The 16,977-nt window shown below is 43.4% G+C and overlaps 1 pseudogene; it reads left to right on the forward strand.

Annotated features, from left to right (window-relative positions):
• Window positions 1–4,802: 4,802 nt before the first annotated feature.
• On the forward strand, window positions 4,803–12,345 carry LOC102017290 (annotated as a pseudogene).
• Window positions 12,346–16,977: the final 4,632 nt, after the last annotated feature.

Raw genomic sequence — 16,977 nt, forward strand, 5'->3', positions numbered from 1 at the left:
CCTGAGGATATACTGGGGACCCACTTTGCATGTGACTAAGAACAGGAACTTGTTCTCCGTCCACCGTGAAGACCCAGCTTTATACTGACCTAATTGAATGACCTAGAACAAGCTACTTAAAACTCAATAGGCTTCACTTAGCCAAACCCCGTTCACCACATAATGTGAGTTTCAATTATCACCTTCATTACCTCCCTCCCACACCTGGAAGTCCTCCCAGGTGCTGCGTGTGATGGACCGAGAAGCAGTGGCCTCTGGAGAACGTGGAGCTGGAGCCGCAGAGTGTCACGTCCACTGAGTGGAAACACTCGCTTCCTTGCTCTTTCCCCACCTGTGAAGGCACAGCAGGTGCAGCAAGCACTGTCCGCCCCCGTACCTGCCCGCCCATCCCATCTCCCTTCGGACTCTCACCGTGCACTTTCGTCCCCAGTGGCCGGCACTTGTGTCTAGTCCTTGGTGGCTTGGCCTCTAGCACCTTGAACCTGCCTTCCCTGCCTCTGTGGGCAGTCACAAGTGCCTGGGAATCTGTGAGGGGCTACAGGGAGCAGCCCTGACCCCATGCCTAACAGACACAGTGAGCAAAACACAGGCTCACTGCAAGCGCTCCCCAGTGTGAGCTGCACTGCACCCCCTGAGCTACTCAGCCTCTTCCCCTCCCAAGTCACGCTTCCCAATACCCAGTGAGGGGACACTTCCCAATCAATACACTGCTTTCGCAGGGGTCTATTTCCAGGAAATCAGCTAAGACAGGATAGTGTTAACTGGCCAAGCTCTTGCTTTAGAAGAAGAAAGAAAGACTTGGGTGAGAAATGATCCCGTCTTAGCAAGGCTGCAAACACACAGTTTTAGTCTTCTCTGAGAATTTGAAGAGTAGCTACAGGCATTTTGTCCTTCTGCATGAGAGATGGAGGGCCATTAACGTGGAGAAGTGTAAACACAGGGATACATTTGGGGACAAGATGCACCTGCTGGACAAAAACTCCCGAATCAGTCATCAGACTTGTCAATGTTGCCTGATCCCAAGTGAAGTGAAATACAAGTAAATAAAGTAGTGCAATAGGCATTGTTTGAATGACAGATTTCTGCCTAAGAGAACCTACTTGTAGATGCGCAGACATGACTTGTAGACATGGCAATAGTGTCCTCACTTCCAGGGTGAGTTGCAACTAGACTGAAGTGTACCTAGGATTCTATTGAAGAATAAAAACTTAGTTCATATTAGAGATGATCTCGAGAGTAGCCCCCTTTATCATGACTGCCCCCTTTTGGTCATAAGGCCTTAGACACAAAATCTTTATATTATGGTCCAAGCATGTAGAGCTTAATGATAATCTAGCCCAATTTTTTTCTTTTTAGTTTTATACATTTCCAATTTTTCTATAATGGAAAGATGAATGCATGCATGCATACACAGATGATAGATGATGATAGATAGATAGATAGATATGCATACTTATGCATGCTTTCTATGTGTATATACATGTAGGTATGTGTAAATATACATATATACTGTTATTATAAATTAAAATTTTTAAATCAGGCCGGGCATGGTGGCATATGCCTGTAATCCCAGCACACAGGAGGATCACTGCAAGTTCAAAGCCAGCCTGGGCTACAAAAAAAGTTCAAGGCCAGCCTGAACTGTACAGTGAAATCCTGTCTCAAAAAAAGAAAGATAGAAAGAAAGAAAGAAAAAGAATAAAATTTCTAAGTTGGGTTATTTTCAAATATATGGATATATTTAAATTAGAATAATGGTTTGGTTTCTACGTTATCAAAACATTTTCAAGGAGTGAGGGCTAAAGCTGACAGTGGGAATATAAACTGATACACTCCTTTGAAAGCAATTTAGGAAGAGCCTTTAATAAAGTTTATAACCCAGTACATCTATACACATGCTATACTCCCGGAGGCCTCACCTCCAGAGTTTGTGATTCAGTAGGTCGCACATGAGATTGAGTCCATAGGCCTCCGTAGGTCTTGTTGTTGCATTTCCAACAAGTTGCCAGGGGATGCTGGACCACTCTGCAAACCAGTGTGCTCTACCCTTGATGCCCACTCCCGGCCGGACACTGGGCCACTCCTAGGACCTTTAACTGCGCTGGTCTCTGGCTCCTCTCCGACGCTGATGTTTAAGTTGACAGGTCTGCAGCGCAGTCTGGCCATTATGTTTTTTAAAAGTAATGCCACAGTGCAAGGAAGGACTGCAAACCACTGTCCCCTGCTGGGGTACTCCAGACGTGAAAAGGGTGTGGGTCGTCAAGTCTTGACATACCCTTCACCTGACAAGAACCAAGCCACCTCCATTCCCATCTTTGGAAAACCTTGAGAATCTGAGAGGAAACTGAAGAACCTTAAAAGGATTACAGTCTCCAGACATCTTCCCTCAACATCCACCCAGCCTCCCTTGATGCAATCATGCCCTAAGGGAGCCTCTCTGCATTTCAACAGCCCCAGCTACTAACATGCCAGCCGGCTGCTGCCACGGCCACGGTGTGGGAGCCTCTGCATGGTCTGTGACCTGGAACGGCCCCCAGCCCAGACGCCCGCAACGCCGCAGGCAGGTTCCTCTTTATCTGCCCGGACTCCTGCCTACCCAGCTCTTTAACTTGGTCAGTCCCCCTTCCTTGTTCCCAGACTCATTTTCTTACCTCATCTTTCCCATTATATTTTTCTCCCTGCCTCTTAATTACTTAGGTGCATTCCCCATCTTCCTCCCAGAAAAGAATGCGAGCCCTGGAGGGTGATTTTCTGTTCCTCATAGTCCTAGTATCTACCTCGCCTGGTAGTAAATGAAGGCTTTGTGAATGAATGCTGAACAACATCTTATTAAGATCATTTACTCCTCCCTTTGGGGCAAAAGAATTTCTTACTCTTCCTACTTTTCTCTCCATTTCTGTGTCTAATTGCTGAAGGCCTTTACCTTTTTCATAATTTAAAGGTAAAACTCAACCTGGTAAGATCCCATACCATAACTTCCAAAACAACTAAAGTCAGCCCAAACTATTTGAATGGAGTCCAAAAACAGAGAGCTAAATAAAGTGAAGTAATTAAATAAGGAAAATGAGAACTTCACTATTGCATTACGAGTTCCTGGTTTTACCTAAGTGAAAGATAAAAAACAGCATGGAGGAGCAAAATGACTTCACAGTAAAAATCCAAGCCCCAGAAGAGCCTAGCAGCCTTGCATTCCAAACTTAGCTCAGGCACTGGGCACCCTGTGAATGAGTCACTGCCCTCCTTGACTTAAATCATCCCTCTTATAAAACTTGTTAAAGAAAGACGTCACTGCAAATTAGATGTGGTAGCTAAGTTTAGCCATCCTCGGGACATAAATATTGTAACTTATGTGACTGCCACCATTTTTGTTTCATGACTTATATGGGGGCATGTGCTTGAATATGCGTTTATGTACATCCTGCAGCTAAAGATACACCTTCTGCCTAGAGATAGATTGTATATTTATACACACATGTATGCAAATATGCCCAGAAAGCACCTTGCACAGAAACATCCTTGAGCTATTTTAAGAGCCAGCATCATTTTACTGACAAATGTTCAGAATTTAGCACTCTGACTTGCCCCCAGCCTAACCTCTATGAATTGACTGTTCTCAGGGAGGCTGTGGACGAGTGTGTGTGTGTGTGTGTGTGTGTGTGTGTGTGTGTGTGTGCTGAGAGGCAGACGGGAAGACCTGTCCTCACCCAGCCCCTGGCTTCTCCTCAGACAATGCCATTCACAGCAAGCCATGCAGGCAGATGCTGTCTGCTCGAACGTGGGGAGCAGTTGGGTCTGTCTCCCAGAAATCCTCTCCATGGGCCCCCAGAGGAGCCCGAGGGTCCAGCCTTCACCAGCACTACCTTGTCTCCGAGAGTCTTCTTAACGAGCGCCTCCGTTTTACCTCCACCAGGACACTGTGTTATCCAGCAAAGGTTGCCCATTTCAAATCTGAAAGGCTGGAGAGGTCAGTTTAGCTGATTACCCCTCCACTGCCCATTTACTGTCATCTAATTACGATCAGGATCCTGAAGGAACGAGCAGAGGGAGCGCTGCCCACACAGAGACTGAAGGAAAGCCGAGGCTTGCTTGGAAGGAGGAAGTTAGAAGCCGGCAGTCACTCGAGCGTCCTGGGCACAGAAGGCGAGTAGCAGGGGACAGCAGCAGGGACACAGAGGCTGGGCAGGTATGGGCAAAAGGCTGACCGGCCCACGAGCAAAACTGACCACTGCATGGGAAGTCACACTTTGCAGAGAACCTGCCATCTCATTAGAACTCACAAATTCCCAGGGAATTAGGTTCTGTTCTTTTCATACTTGTTTGTAGGGGAAGAATGCAAGAGTCCACAGAGCTAAGTGGCTCCCCCAGGGCCACTCTGCCACGGAACAGGGGGACCGGACTCCAGGCCAGGCTCTTCAGAATCCAGCAAGTCTCCTTCCTGTGTGTTCCTGCCAGGCGTGTCAGGCCAAGCAGCGGCTGTGCCACCTTTTCCCAGGCCTCCAGCGCCCGCAGGCCACAGCTATGCCCACCAATGGGTCTCCGTGTCCTGCAGCCACAGCTGACCCACACCGCCTAGCACTGGCCAATTGGGTTGCCCGCATCAGGGGAGCTGGTGCACCTGGAAACACGGAGCAAATGGCTCAAGGAAAAACTTAAGAAGGAGGCGAATACTAAGACAGGTCAGGAAAGTATCCCGACCTCCCTGGCCCGGTGGAGCGCACGGCTCACATCCTGCGGGGATTCGAAGGAAGATTCAAGAACAGACGCTCTGGGAGAGCTCTTGAGGGTACGACCTGCCCCTGGTGATGAGCTCCTCCCTGAACATTGCCATCCGTGTGGTCCCTGCAGTGCGTCCACCATGAAATGGAGTTCAGTTTCCTTCCAACAGTGACCCGTGTTCATTCAACGCTTCTATTTCAAAACTGCTTCCAGCTGAGTGCAGAGACGCATATCTGTAATACCAGCCACATACGTGGGAGGCTAAAGGAGGAGGATTGCAAGTTTGATCCCAACCTGGGCAACCTAGCAAGACCTTGTTTCAAAATAAACAATAAAAAAGGGCTGGGGCTGTAGCTCAGTGATAGAGTATTTGCCTAGCCTGTGTGGGGCCCTGGATTCAATCCCCAGTACTGGGGGGAAAGTGCCTTTGTGCCTAATTTGAATGTTTTTCCATCAGCTGTCTTAGATCTGCTCAAGAAGAGATAATCAGTGCCATTTAAGTAATGTATTTAATGTTTAAAGCCTACCAAGAATGCCTTCAAATTTTCTCTTCATTAAAACAGCCACAGCTTCTTTGACATCTCCTAAGGCATAAGACTTCTTTTCAGGTCTTTAATCAATTCCATTGCTCATCTGTGGTCCCTTTCCAATTTCACCACATTCACCCAAGACATGAAGACCACAACACGCTCCCCTGGATGCAACACTCCCAGGAGCAGAACAATAAAAAGCTGCTTTCCTAGCTCCGGCAAGAAGGTCACGCAATGAAAGCTCAGGTCATGTCCGTGCCAAAATCTCACTGATACGTAACAGCTCCATGTTGCTAGCATTCAGCACACACCCCATCTGCTGCCCCTTCCTTGGTCTCTCTAGTGGCCTATTTTGAGTGGTCCTGCCAGACCCCTGTGCTGACCTTCTTTGAACAGCACTGCTAGAGAACAGGGATCCATGGAAGTTCATGAGTCTAAAATATGATAAGAGCAGCCATTTGCCAATTATCCCTGATGGCTGGAGAGTCACAGAAGCTAAGACAAAAGAAATGTTGGATCCAGCGCCTTAACAAGGAACAAGAAATTCCTAGTGCATATGGGTACCAGTAAGGCTTCTATAGGTGTAAGAAGCATAAGGACATTTACAGATGATTTACGTGTAGATCTGTCTATAGAAAGGTAAGCATTGTCCTCATTCATCAGCTCACAGGTTCCATAAGTAGGGAAAGCAAAGTGACAAGAGCCAGAGGTACTGGAGAAGGTCAGAAAAGCGAGCGTGGCAGGGTTGGCAACATCTTAGCAGTTTCCTCTTTTGTTTCCCTTTCTGTGTGCACATTCAGTCAAGCTCTTTGCTCCTCCACAAGAGAATCTGCTGCCACCTAACTTTTCCCTTTTTTCTCCCTGAAGCAAAAACAAGAGTGTGTAAGTAAAAGCCCCAGAAATGTTCTGATAAGGAATGAGACCAGAACCCCAACAGCTGAGAGTTAGGCAAAGAAGAAAATAGATTCCAGAGTCAGAAAAGAGCCCACGGATGCTGCCAGAGGTATTGCTAGCCCCGCGGTAAAGACTCAGCACTCAATAGAGATGCGTGGGCTGCTCAGTGCCCTGGGGCCCCTCCACCTGGAGGGGCTGAGGCCCCACTGGCAAATATTTATTGTCTCAAAGCATTCTTTCCACACTGGTATTTTTCCTTACTCTGCTGATAAGGTACAACCTTGTGCGGGCCTGTGCGGTGCACCACATGCCCCTGCCCTACACAGAGTGTCTAGCATAGGGCCCCAGACCACCTCCCCTCCTCTTGGGCTGAGTTTAGTCCTCTGCCATTTTGGTTGATACCCACATTGTCAACTAGGTAACCTAACATGGACATTTCAATAGAAGGTAGCCTATAAAGCCAGTAAAATGATTGAGTTGATACTTGAAATCTATTTTTGATAGGATCTTGCACTCTTAGGATACGTAGGTCTCTTAAAACACAGTGAGGATGAGAGATTCCTGCACTCTAGCGTCCGTTGCAGCACCATCCACAGTAACCGAGATATGGAAACAATCAGTCATGGACAGACTCATCGATGGATGAACGGGTAAGGGATATGTGGCATCTACAGGCAGTGGGCTATTATTCGGCCATAAATAATAAATCATACGCTACAATGTGGATGAACCTTGAGGACACTATGCTAAGTGAAGTAAGCCAGTCCCAAAAGAACGAGTCCCACAGGATGCCGCTTCTATGAGATATCAAGAGTAGTCAAACTCATCAAAGCAGAAAGTAGGAAGGTGGTTGCCAGGAGCTATGAGGAAGAGGAAATGAAGAGAGTTCACAGGGTATAAAGCTGCAGCTGTAGAAGATGAAAATGCCCCAGAGATCTCCCGTACAACATTGTGTCCATAGCTAACACACTGTACAGCACACTCAGATTTGCTAGGAGGGTGGATTTCATGTTATGCATTTTACCATTATTTTTTAAATACCCTACTTTCCTCTACTGCAATACATATGGCAAATTGAAGTGACAATAAAATTACGTGCATGGCAAAAAAGGAACTCTTATACAGTCAGTAGGAATGAAAAGTAGCACAGCCACTATGGAAATCAACATGGCGGTTCCAAAAAAGCTAAATGTGAAGTTTAGCTATACCACTCTTGGGTATATGCTCCAAAGAATCAAGCTTGACATAGTGCGGGGATGCTGTATACAGACACATCCATGTCTGTTACAGCACTATTCACAATAGCCAAATTACAGAACCATCCTGGAGCCTCCCCCAACAGATGAATAAAGAAAATGTGGTATTTACACACAATGAATGATAACTGATCCATAAAAAAGAACAATGAAATCATATCGCTTGCAGGAAAAAGGATGGAACTGGAGATCATCATGTTAAGTAAAGTAAATTAGACTCAGACAAGTATCCCATGTTTTTCCCAATAGATGGAATCTGAAAAAAAGAAAACCATCAAAATGAGAGTAGAAGAGAGATGATTAGCAAAGAAGAAGGGGATCAGAGGAAAGAGAGGGGAAGGTAGCGGAGGGATGGAGGTGATTATATTATAGTATAGTACATTATGTGAAGGAATGAAAGTGCCACAGTGAAACCCAATATTCTGATATGCACTAATAAAGACTAAAAACCATGCACACACATACAGTGTGAAAAGGACGCTTGTAAACAAATAGAGATGGGGTTCTGGTGCAGGCTCAGGCCGGGCATACGGTGGTGAGCACCCCCAGCTCCAGCTTCATGGAGTGTGAGCTGTGCCTGTGCTCAGAAAAGGCCTGGTCTCCTGTTGCCATATTGAAATCTAATAATTTTGAAAGAGAGCCTCCTCGTTTTCATTTTGCTCTGAACCCCGCACATTATGCAGATGGTTCTTCCAGAACTGACTGCATCTGTTCACACACTTACACAGATCACCCCGAGTGACTGGAAAGTGGTGGTGTCCCATCTATTATCTGCTCACCATGGAACAAAGATTATAGATTAAGAAGTCAGGGTGTTAAACACAGGTGTCTTGGTATAGGACATTTCTGTAACCATGTGAAGGAACTGAGCCGGGGGGTTGGGACGTTACAAATGGAGGTAAAAAGAGATTTGGAAATCCCTTAGTTCTGGCTTCCCTCTACCTGACAGGGCCTTGCCCTGGGCAGGTAAATTGCCACCGCCACTCTCCCAACCATATCTGCCCCTGAAGGCCCGGGGGGATCAGGGAAACCATGCTCATCACCGTCCTCCAGCCTAACGTCTTCTGAGGATACCCTTTGCTACAAATGGACCCTTTGTACTTAGCACACTGATGGTAAACCCTAGAACAGATAGGTGAACCAATGCACATTATCATCAAAGCTCCAGCTCCATTCTCTGGCAGATTTCTTCAGGATCATATAAAGGAACCAGAACGAAGAGATACTTTCAGAGACCACAGCGTCTTTACAACAATTAGGCAATGAGGTTGTCTGTAGTATTTGGACAAATTAGATGAAAAGAAAAAATTTTAGTCTAAATTACTTTACAGAAATAAGAGTCCCTAAAATTATGTCAAGGGATAATAGATAATGCCTTAACTTGTAAGTTTGTTTACTTTTCCCCTTCTAAGGTAGGATGGCTTTCACAGTAATATTAGGGGTATAATTTCACTAAGGTAAGCTAATTGTTTACTTTAATCTTTTCAAATACAAGAACAACAATAACAATACAGAAAGTTCCTTACTACAACACAAAGATCCCAGGAAGAAAAAGCGGGATCCTGTCTCCATTTCTGATAAGAGAGAGAATGCACTGCTTAATTTATGCAAAATCTTGGACCTTACTGTGGCCATTTCAATATCCTTCTTCCAATACTCTTCAGCCCTCCTGCCAGGGTGCCTGGCCATCAGCACACTGAACTAGTTTGGGTTACTGCTTCTCCGCCTTCCCTGTCTCTAACTGAAGCACAATAATCTCATGATCAGAAGACAGAATCTGCACGTGGGATCATCAGTTCCTTACATAATTATAAAAGCTGTGTGACCAAAATGTGCCCCCTGCAAAATCACAGTCCCAAGACAGATTCCCACTCATTAATGCTAAAAGCATTATTTATTTCTCAGCTCACTCTAGGACTAAGCATCTGGCTTCCATGTGCCAAAAAGTCTATGACAGGAAATAATCAGACTGCCTTTCTCGGACAAACCCTATTTACACTCAGAGTGGAACAGCCAGAAGAGATCTTAGCAGGGGATCATCCAAGGACAGCTGCACCTACCGGTGAGATGGAAAACGCTCAACCATTCAAGAAAGCCTCCTGTCTGTCTATTGTTTAAATGCCTTCTTTTTTAACTTTTTGTGAAAGCTTAAATTTTAGAAACAGCAAAGTCAACAGGGGTCAAATATACTTGGAGACTTCAAACATCCCTAAAGAATTTGGGATTTATATTAGTGGCCTGTATTTTCTTAGAAAACAAGTTCTTTCGGTCTATCTGGAATTCTTAATGAACACCTAGTATGAGCATGTTCCATATTACTATTTCTACCTGTCTCCTGGGAGCATAAGATTTATCACCTGCTTAGATCAGAAAAAAAAAAAAAGGAAAACAATTCTTTAATAGTCAGATAACCTCAGCACACAAACCTTTGACTCAATTATTCAGCAGGTAATTGTGGTTGCCCAATTCCTTCCTTGTACCTGTTCAAAATCCTTTATGCTAAACCTTAAAGTTACATTCTTTCCTATTACCTGTATGGGAAATAAATTCTCACCAACTTCCTTGGATTTAATTTCAATTCAACAAACACTGATTGAGTACCCATTATGTGCCAGAAACTGTGAACCCTCACACTAGAAAGCTGAATAATTATGGCCCTCGTCCTGTCAGCAACGGACATGTATGCAGATAAACAGTCAACCGGTAGTATAAAGAAATGCAGCAGGAAAACCAAAAGAAGCTGGTCCTTCAAGATTAGCAGCATCTCACTAAGAAAGAAAGAAGCACCCTAGAGAGGTAGGCCACAGGCAGAAGGTGGTAGATGAGAACGGAAAAGTAGGTTGAAAGGAAATTATTAGACACCCTAAAAAAAACAATAAAGACATGCTAACGACTTTGGAATCTATCCAATGGGCCAGAAGACATCATAACACTTTTTTTCAAACCAATATACAGAGGTAACATGACCAGCATCTTATTTAGACTAATCAGAAGAGATTGAGTAGGATGGGGTAATTAGCCCAAAGTGTGGAGAAGGTATTACAAATGCAGCCAAAAAGATGATGTGAATGTGGAGTTGTGCAGAAATAGGAATGAAAAATCCGTAAGACTAAGTGATGGGTTAAATGGATAGAGTAACAGGAAGGGAAGAATACTCCGACATATGTAGACTGGATACTATGGTGATGGCCCAATACTAGAATAAGTGTGAATAATGATTTCATGTGGGAGCATACTGAGTTTGAGATGCCCACAAGACAGCCAGGTGAAAGTGTCAATCGGGCATTCAAGGACCATAGCATTGGAAGTCATCAGACCCTCTGACCATGTTAGAGGGGATCATCCAAGGCAAAAGTACAGCCCTAGCAGAGTGATGGCGAACCTTCTAGAGACCAAGTGCCCAAACTGCGCTCAGAACCCACTTATTTACTGCAAAGTGCCAGCACTGCAATTCAGCCTGTATGCTCTGCTGCTGGGGTGATGCTGGGGCAACCTGGCTCATGTGCTGATAGAGAAGGCTCTGCATGCCCACCGCCACACATGTGCCATAGGTTCACCACCACTGCCCTGGAGAAAGGGAAGAGGGAAGGAACTGAACACATCCACATCAGAGAGGGGGAGGGGGAGGAGAGGGAGAGGAAAGGGAGTAAAAAGAATCAAGATATGTTAAATATATGTACCTACTCCCTAAAGTGAATATAAACATCATGTACTGCAAACATGTACTAGGAAGGAAGGAAGGAAGGAAGGAAGGAAGGAAGGAAGGAAGGAAGGAGATCAACTCAAGTCTTACAAACTAAGTGAAAAGAAAGGTCTAAAAATGAAGGAGACGCTATAAAGAGATAATATAAAAACATGCATTAAAGAAAAGGTAGCCTCTTTAACTAATGGTGCTGGGAAAACTAGTTATTCACATATAGAAGATTGAGGCTACATTCTCTCATTCTGTACTAATCAAATCAAACTGAATCACGCAGATATAAAAAAAAAAAAACTTTGAAGCTGCTGGAAGATAACATAGAGAAAATCCTTGAAGCCATAGGCACAGGTGAAGACTTCCTGAATAAAACTACAATAGCCCAGGAAATAATATCAAGAATAAACAAATGGGACTACATCAAATCATAAAGCTTCTGCCCCACAAAGGAAACAGTCAGCACAGTGAAAAGACAACCTACAGGATGGGAAAGTTTTTGCCAGCTACTCTTCTGATAAGGACTAACATCTAGAATATATAAAGAACTCAAAAAACTGACCCTCAAAAAATAATTGAGCCACAGGTACAGTTCCCAGATCCCAACTGCACATTCCTCTTCCCCTAGGTTCTTTATACCCTGTCAAGTTCCTAAATGTTTCTCACAGCAACAGGCTAAAGCCCCTGGAAGAGGAAAAGTTGGGAACCTATGAACTGCCCAGAATCAAGGAAGGAATGAAATGTCAGTTACTTCGAATGAAGATCTTGCAAATATTCATGATATTGGCAGAAAACCAGCTTCAGTCATCTACTAAAAAACATTGATTTGTCTTGTAAAGTGTTAGAGGACAGACATTAACAGAATTTACTCAGAGCTCATCAGATAAGCTCTCACTGAAAGCAACAGTAGTACAAAGAGATAAACTCTGGACATGCTGCCACTGAAAACTACAGGAGATTAAACAGATTGCAAATAAAGCAATCTTCCAAATCTTAAGGCAGTCACAACAACGGGACAAAGCTGTAACTAACAATTACAACCCTGTAGCAAATCATCAACACAATAATGAATATGAAAGGAAAAAGAAGATAGCAAGTTGGAGCAGATAAACAACATGTTCTGGACATGCTACTTTCAGCCACTGAGAAACGTCAATATTATAATATTAAAGACTTGGTGAACATCACAAAACAATCTGTGGGATACCTGAAAGAAATCTGGAGAGACATTGGTATTCAGAATGTAAAAGGATCCACAAAAAAAAAAAAACAAGAATAAAACCATGTCATTTTCAGGAAAATGGATGGCACTGGAGACTATAATGTTAAGTGAAAGAAGCCAGACACATAACATTAAATATCACATGGCTTCTCTTATAAAAGAACCCTAAATGATAAATAAATACATGTAAAATAAAGAAGAGATGATAGGTAATAAAAAGCAGAGGTTTTGAAGATGGCATTGGAGGTAGGGGAGGAAAGGTGGTAAGGAAAGGAGAAAGAAATGGAAATGGTCAAAATATGCTATACACATGTACCAATTCCCCAAAACAAAATAACAGTTGTTTTACAGACATATACCAATTTTTAAAAGAGGGGTAAATAATATATCATGGAACTACAAAGATACTCCGTTTGGTAAGAATGACACAACTGAACGCAAACAAACTTCAACGAAGTGTTAGAGGAAATGCCAATGGCAGGAAATTAAGATGGGAATTTGAAGTTTAAAGAAGAATATACACATGTAGGGCGAGGAAAAAACACCCAAGAAGTTGGGTTGGGTTTGGTTCTCAAAATATGACAGGCAAAATCTGAAAGGCCGGATGGGCAGGGCTTCTAAAGAATAACACACACAAATAAAAGACGGAGATAGGAGCCAATTAGAAAGGACACACACCGGTGTTCATCAAGGACCAAAACATACCATTTCACAATACCCCTCAACAACCAGGGCAAAACACATGCTGGGCTGAGCCAAGCTTGAAGAGTGTTGGGCTGGGGATTTAGATCAGCGGCACAGCGCCTGCCTGGCAAGTGCAAGGTCGTGAATTTGATTCCCGGTACCAGAAAAAAAAACAAAAAAAAAAGCTTGAAGAGAGTTACAGTGAGGAGGGAAAAAAGGCCAGGAAGAAGACACATGTGTGGGTCCAGAGAGAGTCATCAAACTGACCCAACATGGAGGGGTGGGACAGAGAAGGAACAGAGGAATGGCAGGCTGGGGCCTGGAGGGCTGGGAGACACTGGAGGTCTAACGCCTCCACTGAGTTGTTTTTTTATAAAAAGAAGGAAGAAAAAAAAAAAAAAAAAGAATTTCAGAAAGATAATAGAGAAACAATAATTAACTTGAGTTTTAACACAAGTTTCTTAGGTATCTAGGGAAAGCAGCAGTGATAGGACTATAATTTGTAGTCAGCAGAATTTCAAGGCCCTACAGTTCAAAGATGTAATGTAGGGCACAGCAAAAGCCAGTGAGGCCACCTCAAAAGCTAGTTCTTACTCTAGTTAAAACGAGTTACTAGTGATCAATGCTAGGTGTTGTGCAATACGGAAATCATGAAAAGTTAGAAGAAAGCATCAGCAGAGGATGGGAAGACCGGAACACTCTTCTGGGTTCTGATGATTGCAAGCCGGCGGGAATTACTACGTGCACACAGGTCCTAATTGAAAATAAACAAAACTGGCTTAAGCAATAGGGGCATTTATTAGCTCAACAGAAAAGCACAGTGGTAGTTTTGGCTTCGGTTTGATTCAAGGGCTCAATGTGGCTGTCAGGGACACGTCTTTTCCCAACACTTCTCTGTCTTCCATGGTTCTGGTTCCACATGAGGCTAGCTTTTTATACATACTGTGTGTTATATCGCACACCACACCATTCAAAAAGAAAGAAATAACATTTTTCTTGGATCAAGGGAAAAAAATCTTCTCTAATATCCTAAAATGGATCACACACCAGGCAATGAACCAGGATCAGAGGATTCAATTATCTTGATTAGTTACAACAAGAAATAGCCTGGCATGGTGGCACTTACCTATAACCCCAGCATTCTGGTAGGCTGAGGCAGAAGAATCACAAATTCAAATCCAGTCTGGGCAATTTATCAACTTAATGAGACTCTGTCTCAAAATTTTAAAATAAAATGGCTAGGGATGTAGCTCAGTGCAAAGGATTCAAACTAAGTACAAAAACAAAAGAAGAGTAAGAATCCCCACAAAATCCATGCCCTGCAAGAGGAGGGTATAACTAAGCAAAAATCAGAGTAGTTAAGAGAAAGGGAAGTGTCTACAAATGCACATGAATTCTTTTGTGGTTTATAGGTAGGCAATGGTCCTCCCTGAGTTAGGATTCAGTACAGTACAGCGAAGGCACAGCTAAAGGAGAAAACAAACTTGGACCAAATGATACCACATATTGTAGTTCTAGCTTTTTTTCAAAAGTATTGCTCCATTATGCCCTTTTTCTTCCTACGAATCAATGTTTCAAATTACATTTCAGTTGATGGGAGAAGTTTCCTCAGCAGCTGTAGCTAACCGCTCTGTTAATTATCACTTTGAGGTCAGCCCAGTCCCAGGCTGTGTCTCGCCATATCCCTTTTCCTTTATTCTTGGAAAATGTATTGCTGTCTTGAGGCACACAGTGAATTCTGTTTAGTTAGAAAATACAATCCTTCTTCTCTTTATCAGAATGAAAAAATACAGGTCTGTGTGGCCTGAGCCTATTGCAGCCTTTGCTTACATGTGCATTTAAAGTTCATTGTATCCTACGGCAGAAACATACCTAATTAATTTGCCTTTCTTTTCTACATAGCAGCTTTTCCTAAAGGGAGATGGAGTTGCATTCATGATGAACATCTAATTAACAAGTCAATTTCGCTTCCTATATGTGTTTTGCAGTTATCCTATTAGAATATGAAGGAAACGTTGCGGTGAATTCTGCAAGTCTTCCTGTTAATTTATTTATTCAAGAAAGGTCTATCTGCCAGGTGAGGTGGAGTAACTGTGAACCCAGCACTCTGGGGAGGCTGAGGCAGAAGCACTGCAAATTCAAGCACAGCCTAGGCAGCTTAGTGACTTAGGAAGACCCTGTCTCAAAATAAAAAACACAATAAAAATAAAAGGGACTGGGGCTGGGGTTCAGTGCAAAGGTCCTGAGTTCCTACTCTAATACCACACACACACACACACACACACACACACACACACACACGGCAGACAAATACCTCTTATGTTTCCAGAAGGGAGATGGGCATCAAAGTGCAATACATCGTCCATGCCCTCCAAGAGGTCACCTAGCTAGGGACAGGCCAGGCACTTATAAAACTACTAAGGCACCAGGCAGAATAGTGTGGGATTAAAGATCAGAAGTGGCAATGCAAACAGTAAGGGTCACAGGGAAACAGTGTAGGGGTAGATGGGATGGAAGTGAAGACAGCAGTGACTCTGAGAGGTTGAGGGAGATTCCATGAAAAGGGCTTCAGTTGTTGGACCTGCCAGGATATTGATACTAACAGGCACAGAAGACATTCCAGGCCTGAGGACAGTGGGCTTTTCATAGGAAGACTTCATATAGCTGGGAAGCAAAGAAGCCATAATATGTGTCTTACTGGCAAATTAATATGTGTCTTACTGGGCATAATATGTGTCTTACTTGGACACCAAAGCCTGATAAGAACCTGCGATTCTACAGAGCAAGGATCTGACAGGAGAACAGAGAAGACTGACAACCAAAGAATGCTGAGTCCTGTGACAATGGGGCTATTCTGGAACATCTCATCAGAAGGACAGGATACTAAGAAGGAGATAAAACCACCTGCTTGAAGACAGAATGACCAAACCCAGGATGACCAGCTCCAAACCAATGGAAGCACCCAACAGTGAGGCCAGGGGCAGCAGCAAGGGGAGCAAGCATCTCCTTTCTTCAAAAAGGACAAGGAAAGAGAAGAGGCCAGCTTGGCTTTGGTTTCTAATCTTCTCATAATGTGGACAGCAAGACTGAGTTTGAGCCATCGGAGTATTCAAGTGAAATCACCTGGTAAACACTTTAAGGTTGGGGAGAGTCCATTAAAACCAAATTGGGATATGATGCAATCAGAAGCTGATTTTTTGATCCCCCGAATTAAGGCTAGCTAGCTGCGCTGGTTCTGTCTACGAGAGAATCGATTTCTTGGTCATGTGATTAAATTTTCTATACTCAGAGGATCACTCTCCTCCCAGAAGTGTCTTTAAAAGATAGGGCTAAGCAGAATGTATAAGCAAAATAATACTAACTAATAGTGGCCTTAGTGACTTTTTAAAAATACCACAATTTTCCAAGAGCCTAAATGTCCATTTTGGGAGACTATGGCTTATTGGTGTATTTATTACTGTGTGCAGGGAGCACAACCACTTCTTGTTTAATATGAAAAAATATCCCACCCAGTATACATATGTACTACCAAGTTCTAAGTCTAAGTGGTCTCAATCTTTAGTGCACATTGATGTAGGGTTTTTACTGAAAATGCAGATTCATTGGTTCTGATAGAGCCTACCATCTACATCGCTACCAAGTTCCCCCAGAAATGCACTCTCTGGAATACTACCTTCATTCCAGGTGTGTGTGTGCAGCTCTTCCAACCAGCATGCCTGTCTCATTTCACAGGTTTGATAAATGTATGTATATATTGGATCAGTGTCTTCCCAGCCCTGATATCAGTAAGACGCATATTATGGCTTCTTTGCTTCCCAGCTATATGAAGTCTTCCTATGAAAAGCCATAATTTATGGTATCCCACATAAGGAAATATAGCAAGTTGCTGCATATATGAACTTCACCTGATATCAGCCACTCTAGGGCTTATCTTTATTTTCTTTTTTTTTTTTTTTTTTTTTTTTTTTTTTTTTTTTTTTC

This window comes from Chinchilla lanigera, unplaced genomic scaffold (genome assembly GCF_000276665.1).
Source record: "Chinchilla lanigera isolate Chin_1 unplaced genomic scaffold, ChiLan1.0 scaffold00001, whole genome shotgun sequence".
Taxonomy (NCBI): domain Eukaryota; kingdom Metazoa; phylum Chordata; class Mammalia; order Rodentia; family Chinchillidae; genus Chinchilla; species Chinchilla lanigera.